The 10,701-nt window shown below is 43.2% G+C and overlaps 2 non-coding genes across 2 annotated transcripts; one reads left to right on the forward strand and one right to left on the reverse strand.

The window, feature by feature from the left end:
• The first annotated feature begins 2,038 nt into the window (after positions 1-2,038).
• Positions 2,039-2,145, forward strand: LOC138091954 (U6 spliceosomal RNA). The gene has a single exon (XR_011145979.1). It is a non-coding gene; the product is annotated as a U6 spliceosomal RNA (small nuclear RNA).
• Positions 2,146-4,676: 2,531 nt separating this feature from the next.
• TRNAS-GGA (transfer RNA serine (anticodon GGA)) lies at positions 4,677-4,748 on the reverse strand. Its single transcript has one exon. It is a non-coding gene; the product is annotated as a tRNA-Ser (tRNA).
• Positions 4,749-10,701: the final 5,953 nt, after the last annotated feature.

Raw genomic sequence — 10,701 nt, forward strand, 5'->3', positions numbered from 1 at the left:
GGGGAAAGGCCAAGCAGAAAATTCTAGCCAGGGTTTTGAAATTTAAGTCCAAAATTATATGATGGCACCACTGAGCCTCCCAAATAGGTGACATAATGTCGGGATGTGCCGCCAAATGTGCACAGGACATAGAATTCCTATGGTTCTTTGTTAGTAGAGGTTATGAATTTACATTTCAAAGCATCCATGTCTGAAAAAATTGGCTTCTAATGTAGTTTGCTGTAAAAAGCCAAACTATTTAGTACAAAGGGTTATACACATGCACATACATATAGACTACATATGAACACATAGATATTTTTTAAGAATTTTTTTGATGTGGACCATTTTAAAAGTTGTTTATTGAATTTGTTACAATATTGCTTCTGTTTTTTGTTTTGGTTTTTGAGCAGTGAGGCATGTGGGATCTTGGTCTCCCAATCAGGGATTGAACCTGAAGACCCTGCATTGGAAGGCACAGTCTTAACCACAGCACCACCAGGGAAGTCCCTTTTGTTTAACTCTTAAGTAAAAACAAGAAGCCATTTGGCCCCAGTCTAAACATTCAGGGAAAGAAGCAAGTAGCATTACTCCTGTTGGAAATCCTACGTTAATTTATTACGCATAGCATAATCAAACAAGAGGCCACAAGACAGAACAAGCAGACTATGCTCTTTCAGAGGTAAAAGAGAAATGCAAAGATGCTAAATCGTGGTCCTTCCTGAGAATTAATTTTGCCCCCAGGATTCTTACCAATTAGGTCTTTTCATCTTGGAGGTATCAGAGGCAGAGGACAGCGCACAGCACCAAATCCATGGCACAGAGTTCAATACACAGTGTTCTGCCTGGGGGCGTGGAATCAAAAACCCAGCACTGAGAGGAGCCATGCACAGACACAAGATGTATGGAGACCATGCAGGGAAAGAAAATATATGGGTTACATGTCATACCGCTCTGGATGCAACCATTTTTCACACAGCAGAAACTGTGAGAGAGAAGACAAAGGAGAAAGACAAAGAAAAGCGGGGAGGAGCTTTCCCTGGTGGTCTAGTGGTTAAGAATCTGCCTTCCAACGCAGGGGACGAGGGTTTGATCCCAGGTGGGGGAACTAAGATCCCACAAGCCACAGTGCAATTAAGTTTGCAAGTCACGACTACTGAGCCCGGGAGCCACATCTAGAGAGAAGCCCGCGCCCCACAATGAAAGATCTCACATGCCACAATTAAGACCCACCATAGCCCAAAAAAAAGAAAAAAAAAAAAACGGAGAAGGCAATGTACCCCACTCCAGTACTCTTGCCTGGAAAATCCCATGGATGGAGGAGCCTGGTGGGCTGCAGTCCATGGGGTCGATAAGAGTCGGACATGACTGGGCGACTTCACTTTCACTTTTCACTTTCATGCATGAGAATGAAATGGCAATTCACTCCAGTGTTCTTGCCTGGAGAATCCCAGGGACAGGGGAGCCTGGTGGGCTGCCGTCTATGGGGTCACACAGAGTCGGACACGACTGAAGCAACTTAGCAGCAGCAGCATAGCCAAAAAATAATCAATTAAAAATATTTAAAAAAAGAAAAGTGGGGAAAGCAAAGGTAAAATCGAGAAAGAGGAGGTTGGAGCCTCCTCCTGGCCACCTGGCTGACCCCTTGTCAGCAACTCAGCAGCCACTCAGCATTAGCACTCTCTCAGCATCCCTGCTGTCTCTACAGTGATTTAATGTGATTCTGATGGATGCCACTAGTTCATGAAGGCTTCCTGGAGTTGGGCACTGTTGTTGCTAACTCCATTTTCCAGATGAGAAAATAGTGCTTCCGAGATTGCTAACAACTTGTCCCAAATCACTGAGTTGCTAAAATTGTGGGATCAGGCATTGAACCTAGGCTGTTTCAGGCCCAAGCGTGTGCTCTTGGTGAGCAAAGTGAAAAATAAGATGGTGTTTAATGGAGGAGAACATGAACATGTATTGAGTATTTAATATATACCTGGCATGTAATCCTCACAACAGTCCTGCAAGGGAGGTATCATTATTCCCATTTTATAGATGAAGAAATTGAGGCTCAGTGCCCATTTTGGCAGCACATATACTTAAATAGGAATGATACAAAGAAGATTAGCATGGCCCCTGCTCATGGATGACATGCAAATTGGTGAAGCATTTCATATTTTTATGGCAGAAACCATCACAACATTGTAAAGCGACTTTCCTCCAATTAAAAATAATGTTTAAAAAGCATGAATAAAACAGGGAACATTTTTTAAAAATTGAGGCTCAGAGAGGTTAAATAACTTATTTAAAGTTGCACTGCAAAGGCCTGGTCTGGGGCACTTTACCTCCTCTCAGTGTCTATGCTGAGAGTTTAGTACTTTCTCTCTGAAATAAATCCTGTTTGCTTGCTACCATGAAAAAGAAAAAAAAAAAAAAAAGGCCAGGTCTCTCAGACTGAAAGCCCATATTCCATTTTTTTAAAAAAATATATTGTTTTTTTGCTCCTAAATTTTATTTATTTATTTATTTGGCTTCTTCAGGTGTTCACTGTGTCATGTGGAATCTAGTTTCCTGACCAGGAATCAAACCCAGGCCCCCTACATTGAGACTAGTGTCTTAGCCACTGGACCATCAGGGAAGTACCCCATATTCTTTCTTATTCTTTCTTCCAGATGGAATTCTCAGGAATTTCACGGTTTGAACTAAGTAATTAAAAATCTCTCCTTTATATATTTTTAGATCTGCACATCCAAACCAAACACCTAGTATATTTGTCAGAATTTGAAAGAAGTCTATTAAAGACTGTTTGCAAAAAAACCACTGTATAAACTATGTTTTATAAATTCTTCTATTTTAATTAGGTTTTCTAAAGTTCGAAGGGAAAAAAAGGAGACAGAAACCAGCTTTTAATGATTTAGAATTAGGATTCATGAATACACTGGCTTCTTTTCAGGTATTAGGGGAAAGCAGAGAGTAAATGTGGTGGGAAACTATGAGGGTCCAGAGATTCAGACTTTAGCCTGGAAGAGACATTAAAGAGGTATTTCAGGGACTTCCCTAGTGAGCCAGGGGCTAAGACTCTGTGCTCCCAATGCAGAGGGTGTGAGTTCAATCCCTGGTCAGGAAAGTAGATCCCACATGCCACAAGGAAGACTGAAGATCTTATGTACTGCAACTAAGACCCAGTGCACTGAAATAAATATTTAATAAATAAAATAAATATTTAAAAGAAACCTCAATTATTAAAAAAAAAAAAAAGATGCAATTCTAACTTATTTTAGAAATAGCTTGAGTGTCTGCTAGTCAACAGGAGAGCAAAGGCCAGAACCTGGAGTTTCCAAATTCTTAAACCACTGTTTTTTCTTAGACATGAGCCATAAATCGCTTTAGAGAATAATCCTTTCTCCTCCTCTCTTAATTCAGATGGGGGGGGGAAAGTGAGGAAGCTTCAGTTGAATTCAGTTGCTTAGTCGTGTCCAACTCTTTGCGACCCCATGAATCACAGCATGTCAGGCCTCCCTGTCCATCATCATCTCCCAGAGTTCACTCAAACTCATGTCCATCGAGTCGGTGATGCCATCCAGCCATCTCATCCTCTGTCGTCCCCTTCCCCTGCCCCCAATCCCTCCCACCATCAGAGTCTTTTCCAGTGAGTCAACTCTTCGCATGAGGTGGCCAAAGTACTGGAGTTTCAGCTTTAGCATCATTCCTTCCAAAGAACACCCAGGACTGATCTCCTTCAGAATGGACTGATTGGATCTCCTTGCAGTCCAAGGGACTCTCAAGAGTCTTCTCCAACACCACAGTTCAAAAGCATCAATTCTTCGGTGCTCAGCTTTCTTCACAGTCCAACTCTCACATCCACACACGACCACTGAAAAAACCATAGCCTTGACTAGATGGACCTTTGTGGGCAAAGTAATGTCTCTGCTTTTCAATATGTTATCTAGGTTGGTCATAACTTTTCTTCCAAGGAGTAAGAGTCTTTTAATTTCATAGTTGCAGTCACCATCTGCAGTGATTTTGGAGCCCCAAAAAATAAAGTCTGACACTGTTTCCACTGTTTTCCCATCTATTTCCCATGAAGTGATGGGACCAGATGCCATGATCTTCGTTTTCTGAATGTTAAGCTTTAAGCCAACTTTTTCACTCTCCTCTTTCACTTTCATAGATACCAACGGAAAATTTCATGCAGAGATGGGCTCGATAAAGGACAGAAATTGTATGGACCTAACAGAAGCAGAAGATAATAAGAAGAGGTGGCAAGAATACACAGAAGAACTGTACAAAAAAGATCTTCACAACCAAGATAATCACGATGGTGTGATCACTCACCTAGAGCCAGACATCCTGGAATGTGAAGTCAAGTGGGCCTTAGAAAGCATCACTATGAACAAAGCTAGTGGAGGTGATGGAATTCCAGTTGAGCTATTGCAAATCCTGAAAGGTGATGCTGTGAAAGTGCTGCACTCAATATGCCAGCAAATTTGAAAAACTCAGCAGTGGCCACAGAACTGGAAAAGGTCAGTTTTCCTTCCAATCCCAAAGAAAGGCAATGCCAAAGAATGCTCAAGTGAAAGTGAAAGTGAAGTCACTCAGTCATGTCCAACTCTTTGCGACCCCATGGACTGAAGCCTACCAGGCTCCTCCCTCCATGGGATTCTCCAGGCAAGAGTACTGGAGTGGGTTGCCATTTCCTTCTCCAGTGGATCTTCCCGACCCAGGGATCGAACCCGGGTCTCCTGCATTCCAGGCAGACGCTTTAACCTCTGAGCCACCAGGGAAGCCCAAACTACTGCACAATTGCACTCATCTCACATGATCAAAATTCTCAAAAATGCTCAAAATTCTCCAAGCCAGGCTTCAGCAATATGTGAACCATGAACTTCCAGATGTTCAAGCTGGTTTTAGAAAAGTCAGAGGAACCAGAGATCAAATTGCCAACATCCACTGGATCATGGAAAAAGCAAGACAGTTTCAGAAAAACATCTATTTCTGCTTTATTGACTATACCAAAGCCTTTCTCTGTGTGGATCACAACAAACTGTGGAAAATTCTTCAAGAGATGGGAATACTAGACCACCTGACCTGTCTCTTGAGAAACCTATATGCAGGTCAGGAAGCAACAGTTAGAACTGGACGTGGAACAACAGACTGGTTCCAAATAGGAAAAGGAGTACGTCAAGGCTGTATACTGTCACCCTGCTTATTTAACTTATATGCAGAGTATATCATGAGAAATGCTGGGCTGGAAGAAGCACAAGCTGGAATCAAGATTGCTGGGAGAACGCTTAAAGACTATTAAAAAACAATCAGAACATTAAGAATCAAGTTATCCTGGAAGGAGGTCAAGATGGTAACCACGGAGGCTGGAGTTAAGGGGAGGAGCACCAGGCAAAATAAGTTCTTGGAAAGCAATTAGAGTAAGCAGGCAATTAGAAGCTTTTGTTACTTGTATTTAGCTGAACACTGTGAACAGAAAGCTTTTTGAAATCCTTGGCTAAATCAAAACCTGGAAAGTGAGGATTTCTAACCTTCAAGAAAAAATGCTGAGCATGAAACAAAAAGGTATTGTTTTTATACTTAACTTGGTAGGAAAAAGGAAAGAAAAAACAAGATGTCAGCTCAGCTGGGTCCCAATTCCAGCCCTGGGAAGCGCAAAGCCCACCCCTCTTGATTTTATTTTCAAGGATAGCATTTTTTCCCTCCCTTGGCCAAGTTCAGTGTGTAGGATCTTAGCTCCCTTACCAAAGATCAAACCTTCACCCCCTGGAAGCGTGAAGTCTTAACCACTGGAATGCCAGAGAAGCCCCGCCCTCCCCACCTTGGTTTTTGTAAATAGTCCTGAAGGGCTTTCTTGGTTTCTAGACTTCTGAGATCTTGCTTCCATATGTAAATTGAGTGCAATTTCCTCAAGAGATGGAAGGCAGGCTCTTCATCCCAGTAATAGGGAACAAATTTGATTGGGAATGGCTGGGTTACTATCTAACAGTGGCATGTCATTTTCCCCTGCCCAGGCTCAGCCTCCCTCCATCCAGCTGGCTTTTCTTTCCCAGTCTTATTTCTTTCCTTTTCTCCCTCTACCCCTCCTCCCCTCTCCTTGCAGGAGCAGAAACAAGAAACTCTTCCTCTAATCTCCAGCTGGGGAGGTTTTCCCTCCCCGGAGTCCAGGTGCCTGTAGCATTTGCTCCTCAGTGGCTTTCCCCCAAGGAGACAGCTCCCTCCTTCCTCTTCCCAAAAAGGAATCGTGGGGCCAGCTGTAAAGATTTTAAAAAATTATTTTTTTCACGTCTTTACTCAAGATGGGAAAATCTCTGAAGTTTAAGGTGACACCTGGCTGTCCTATAGTGCTTGTATTTTTTCCAAGGCTTTGTTCTGTCTGGAATTTTATTATAATAACTAATGATGCGACATCCTTAATGGTCCAGTGGTTAAGATTCTGAGCTTCCAATGCAGTGGGTCACAGGTTCAATCCCTGGTCAGGGAATTAAGATCCCACATGCCACATGGTGTGGCCAAAAAGGAAAACAAACAAACAACCACCACAACAAAAAAACTAATGGGAATGAACATACCTTGATGTTTATGTAATTTTAATAAATCACCTTCAGAATGATAAAGCATTAGTAATCAAATAGACAGAGATTCACTCAGTCGTGTCCAACTCTTTGGAACCCCACAGACTATAGCCCACGAGGCTCCTCTGTCCATAGGATTTTCCCAGGCAAGAATATTGGAATGGGTTATCATTTCCTCTCCCAGGGGAATCTTCCCGACCCAGGGATCAAACCCGTGTCTCCAGTATTGGCAGGTGGATTCTTTACCACTGAGCCAGATGAGAAGGCTAGCTTCTACCAATGATTCACACCAAAAGGTGGTTCAATGAAGCAGCTATGATGAGGCAGTGCTAGAATTCAAAGGGGAATCAAGTACCCTTGAAACTCAAACCTAATAATAGTAGAAAACATCACCCACTCACAGCAATATACACAGATTTGAAACCGTTTCCTTGAGAATGTTTCTGTTTGGGGGAATAATTCTATTATTTGAAGGCTCTAAGTAGTGACAGGCAAACAGAGAAGAGGCCTCAGTGACCTGATAGTCATGCACTGGAGAGAGAGCCGAGAGAAGGGTCCCCAACCCCTCTCTGATGATCTGAGGTGGAGCTGATGTAATAATAATAGAAATAAAGTACACAATAAATGTAATGCACTTGAATCATCCAGAAACCATCCCCCCTTTCTCTTTCATGAAACTGGTCCCTAGTGCCAAAAAGTTTGGGGATATTCAAAGGAATGTTCTTTGTCCTTCACACCCATGCTTTTTTTCTTCTAACCGCCCCATCTCACAAAGCTTTAACCTCTCCCAGTGTCACACTCCTCTTCCCACTTTGAGGGGCAGGGTGCACGCCAGTGCTCAGGCCTCAGGTCCTCCCTGGGCGCTGGTGATCTGTCCTTCTCATCCTGGCTTTGTAAGGCGCTCCCCTAAGTTTTTCCTGCTCCCTTGTTTCTCTGCTGCTGTTGCTAAGTCGCTTTAGTCGTGTACAACTCTGTGCAACCCCATAGACGGCAACCCACCAGGCCCCCCTGTCCCTGGGATTCTCCAGGCAAGAACACTGGACTGGGTTGCCATTTCCTTCGCCAGTGCAGGAAAGTGAAAAGTGAAAGTGAAGTCGCCCAGTCATGTCCGACTTTTAGCGATCCCATAGACTGCAGCCTACCAGGCTCCTCCATCCATGGGATTTTCCAGGCAAGAGTTTCTCCTGAATCTTCCTAGATAAACCTGTCTAAATGATGCAAGAATTTTCTATCTAATGAATCTGTGATTTTCTCCACTTTAATCCCACCTGGGCTGTGTCTACCACACTCTCTCCACAGCTGCACTTGTCGTTTCTGTTTCATTTTCAGCTTTCTATTTTACACTGGAGTACAGCCGATTAACAATGTTGTGATGGCTTCAGGTGGACAGCAAAGGGACTCAGACATATGTATTCATGTGTCCGTTCTCCCCCAAATCCCTCTCCCATCCAGACTGCCACACAACATTCAGCAGAGTTCCCTGTGCTGTACAGTAGGTCCTTCATTATCCATTTTATTGTCAGATTTTATTTACTCCTTACTTTCTTTATGTCCCCTAAATGAATCTCCTCAAAACCCAGTTCCTCTCGTCTCAGGCCCCATAGCTAGTATTTCATTTTCACAATCACCTTGCCTCATGTAGGAGGTTGCTCCTTTCCTCCGAGGGCGGGGTGTGGTGGGGGGGGTGTGGGGGGGCAGACTGGTGCAGTGGAGGGAGGGGGCCTGAGCCACCTGCAGCCTGCGGCCTGAACAGCCACAAAGCTCCCCCAGTGGCAGAGTGATACAGAGTCGGCTTGCCAACACAGGAGACGCAGGAGACTCGGGTTCAATCCCTGGGTCTGAAAGATCTCCTGGAGTAGGAAATGACAACCCACTGCAGTATTCTTGTCTGGAAAATTCCATGGAAAGGAGGGGCCTGGTAGGCTACGGTCCATGGGGTTGCAAAGAGTCAGACAAGACTGAGCATGCATGCACATCATAGACACCAACGTGGAGTCAAACATCCCAGCTCACTTTCGGAGGGTTTAATTAAGCCTTAATGCTCCTTATTATAATTAAGCAGAAATAGTGATTCTAATTAGCATATTTACAGAAACCACACAAGTATGCTTCCCTGGTGGCTCAGATGGTAAAGAACCCACCTGCAATGCAGGAGATCCAGGTTCAATCCCTGGGTCGGAAGATCCCCTGGAGGAGGAAATGGCAACCCACTCCAGTATTCTTGCCTGGAGAATTCCATGGACAGAGAAGCCTGGCGGGCTACAGTCCACAGGGTCACAAAGAGTCAGACATGACTGAGCAAATAACAGACACAAGTAGATCCATATAATCGCACAGTACACCTATTTGTACCTTAATGGTGTTCCTTCCTTGTTTACTTTGCCCTGGTTTCCCTTTCAGCTTGAATGAGCACAACTTTTGAAGTCTTTAATTTATGACTATTTTAACTTAAGCAAGCCCTGCTAGAGGGTGACAGATAGTGAATGTCAAAAACCCAGAGGGAGGGTTTCTGTTTAGCCTTTGATTTTTGTTTTGTTTTTTAAGCAAGAGAAATGTCCGATTGTGCTCATAGTTTGTTGGAGAAGGCAATGGCAACCCACTCCTCTGTTCTTGCCTGGAGAATCCTAGGGATGGGGGAGCCTGGTTGGCTGCCGTCGATGGGGTCGCACAGAGTCGGACACGACTGACGCGACTTAGCAGCAGCAGCAGCAGCTCATAGTTTGTAAGCATACGTCACCAACTTTTATCTTCCTGCAAACTCCCTGTTCTCCCCCAGATTCTCTTCTACTTCTGGCTGAGGAGGGGCTGGGCAACTAGGCAGCCACATGCCTGAGTGGCTCGGGTGATAAACATCATAGTTATTTTTCTCAATTAAGGTTTTAACTGACAATTTTACTGTTCCATTTTTAAGCTTCTTCATTCCCTTGGACCTCGGTACATATGTCTGTGATAAGTCTCATCCCGTCCAACCAGATTGTCTTCTCAGAATATAGGCTAACCTATTTCAAAAAGCTCATCTCTCTCTCTCTCTCTCTCTTTTTGGAACCTAACACTTGAAAATGCATTGAAACAGAAAGTAATTAAGCTTTAAAGGAGAGCTATAAAAGTGATTTATTCATGAGTACACACTTATCCTTCTCCCAATTGACACCCATTTTATATTATTTTTTCTTTAGTGTGTATCTGCAGCCTTTTTCTAAATCTTTACTACTAGTGGAAACTTTCTATTCCAACCTTATTTCCTTCTGCTTGGCTCCAAAGAGTCTCATGTGTGCTGAAAGGGATCTACTGGGGATACAGAACCAGGGTACAGAATTTGGGAAATTCTACTCTGAAATAATAATGCTCCCTAGTCACAACCACTGACTTTATTAGGTTGTCAATTAGCCATTTTTTAAATTAGGGAAAGTAAAGTTCTTAGTTCATTTTTTTTTTTTTCTGAAGTTATCTGGTGACAGAACAGCTATGGAACACATATTGGACTGGCCAAAACATTTGGATTTTTCCATAAGATGTTAAGGAAAAATCAGAATCAAGTTATTGGCCAACTTAATATCCTTTTCTTGGGCTTGCCAGGTGGTGCCAGTGGTAAAGAATTCTCCTGCCAATGCAGGAGATGCAAGAGAAGACGGGCTTGATCCCTGGGTCAGGAAGATCCCCTGGAATACAAAAAGGCAATCCATTCCAGTATTCTTGCCTGGAAAATTCTGTGGACAGAGGAGCCTGGCGGGCTACAGTCCATGGGACCGCAGAGAGTTGGATACAACTGAGCAACTAAGCACAGCACAATACCTTTTTCTTAGGTCAGTGGAACTTGCATTCTACAGATAAGTAATTTCTACAGAGAAATTCCTATAGGCTCCCCTCTGTGACCCCAAAGGACTCACAGAAGAAGAAAGAAACAATGATAATAAAACTTCCTTTATATTGTACAGTTTTCAAAGAAGATTCACACACATCAATCCATCCAAGCTTTAAAAAAAAAAACAAACGAGGCTCAGAGAGATCAAATAAAGGGCATCTTCAAGGTCACACAGCTAGCCAGGCAGTGTCAGAGACCAGAATTTAAAACATTTACTTGATGGTTCCCATAAAAAGAGAAATCAATCTCAAGAATAGGATTATAGAGATCCAGCATTTTTTATTAACATTATGGAGG

This window comes from Capricornis sumatraensis, chromosome 15, assembly GCF_032405125.1.
Source record: "Capricornis sumatraensis isolate serow.1 chromosome 15, serow.2, whole genome shotgun sequence".
Classification (NCBI taxonomy): domain Eukaryota; kingdom Metazoa; phylum Chordata; class Mammalia; order Artiodactyla; family Bovidae; genus Capricornis; species Capricornis sumatraensis.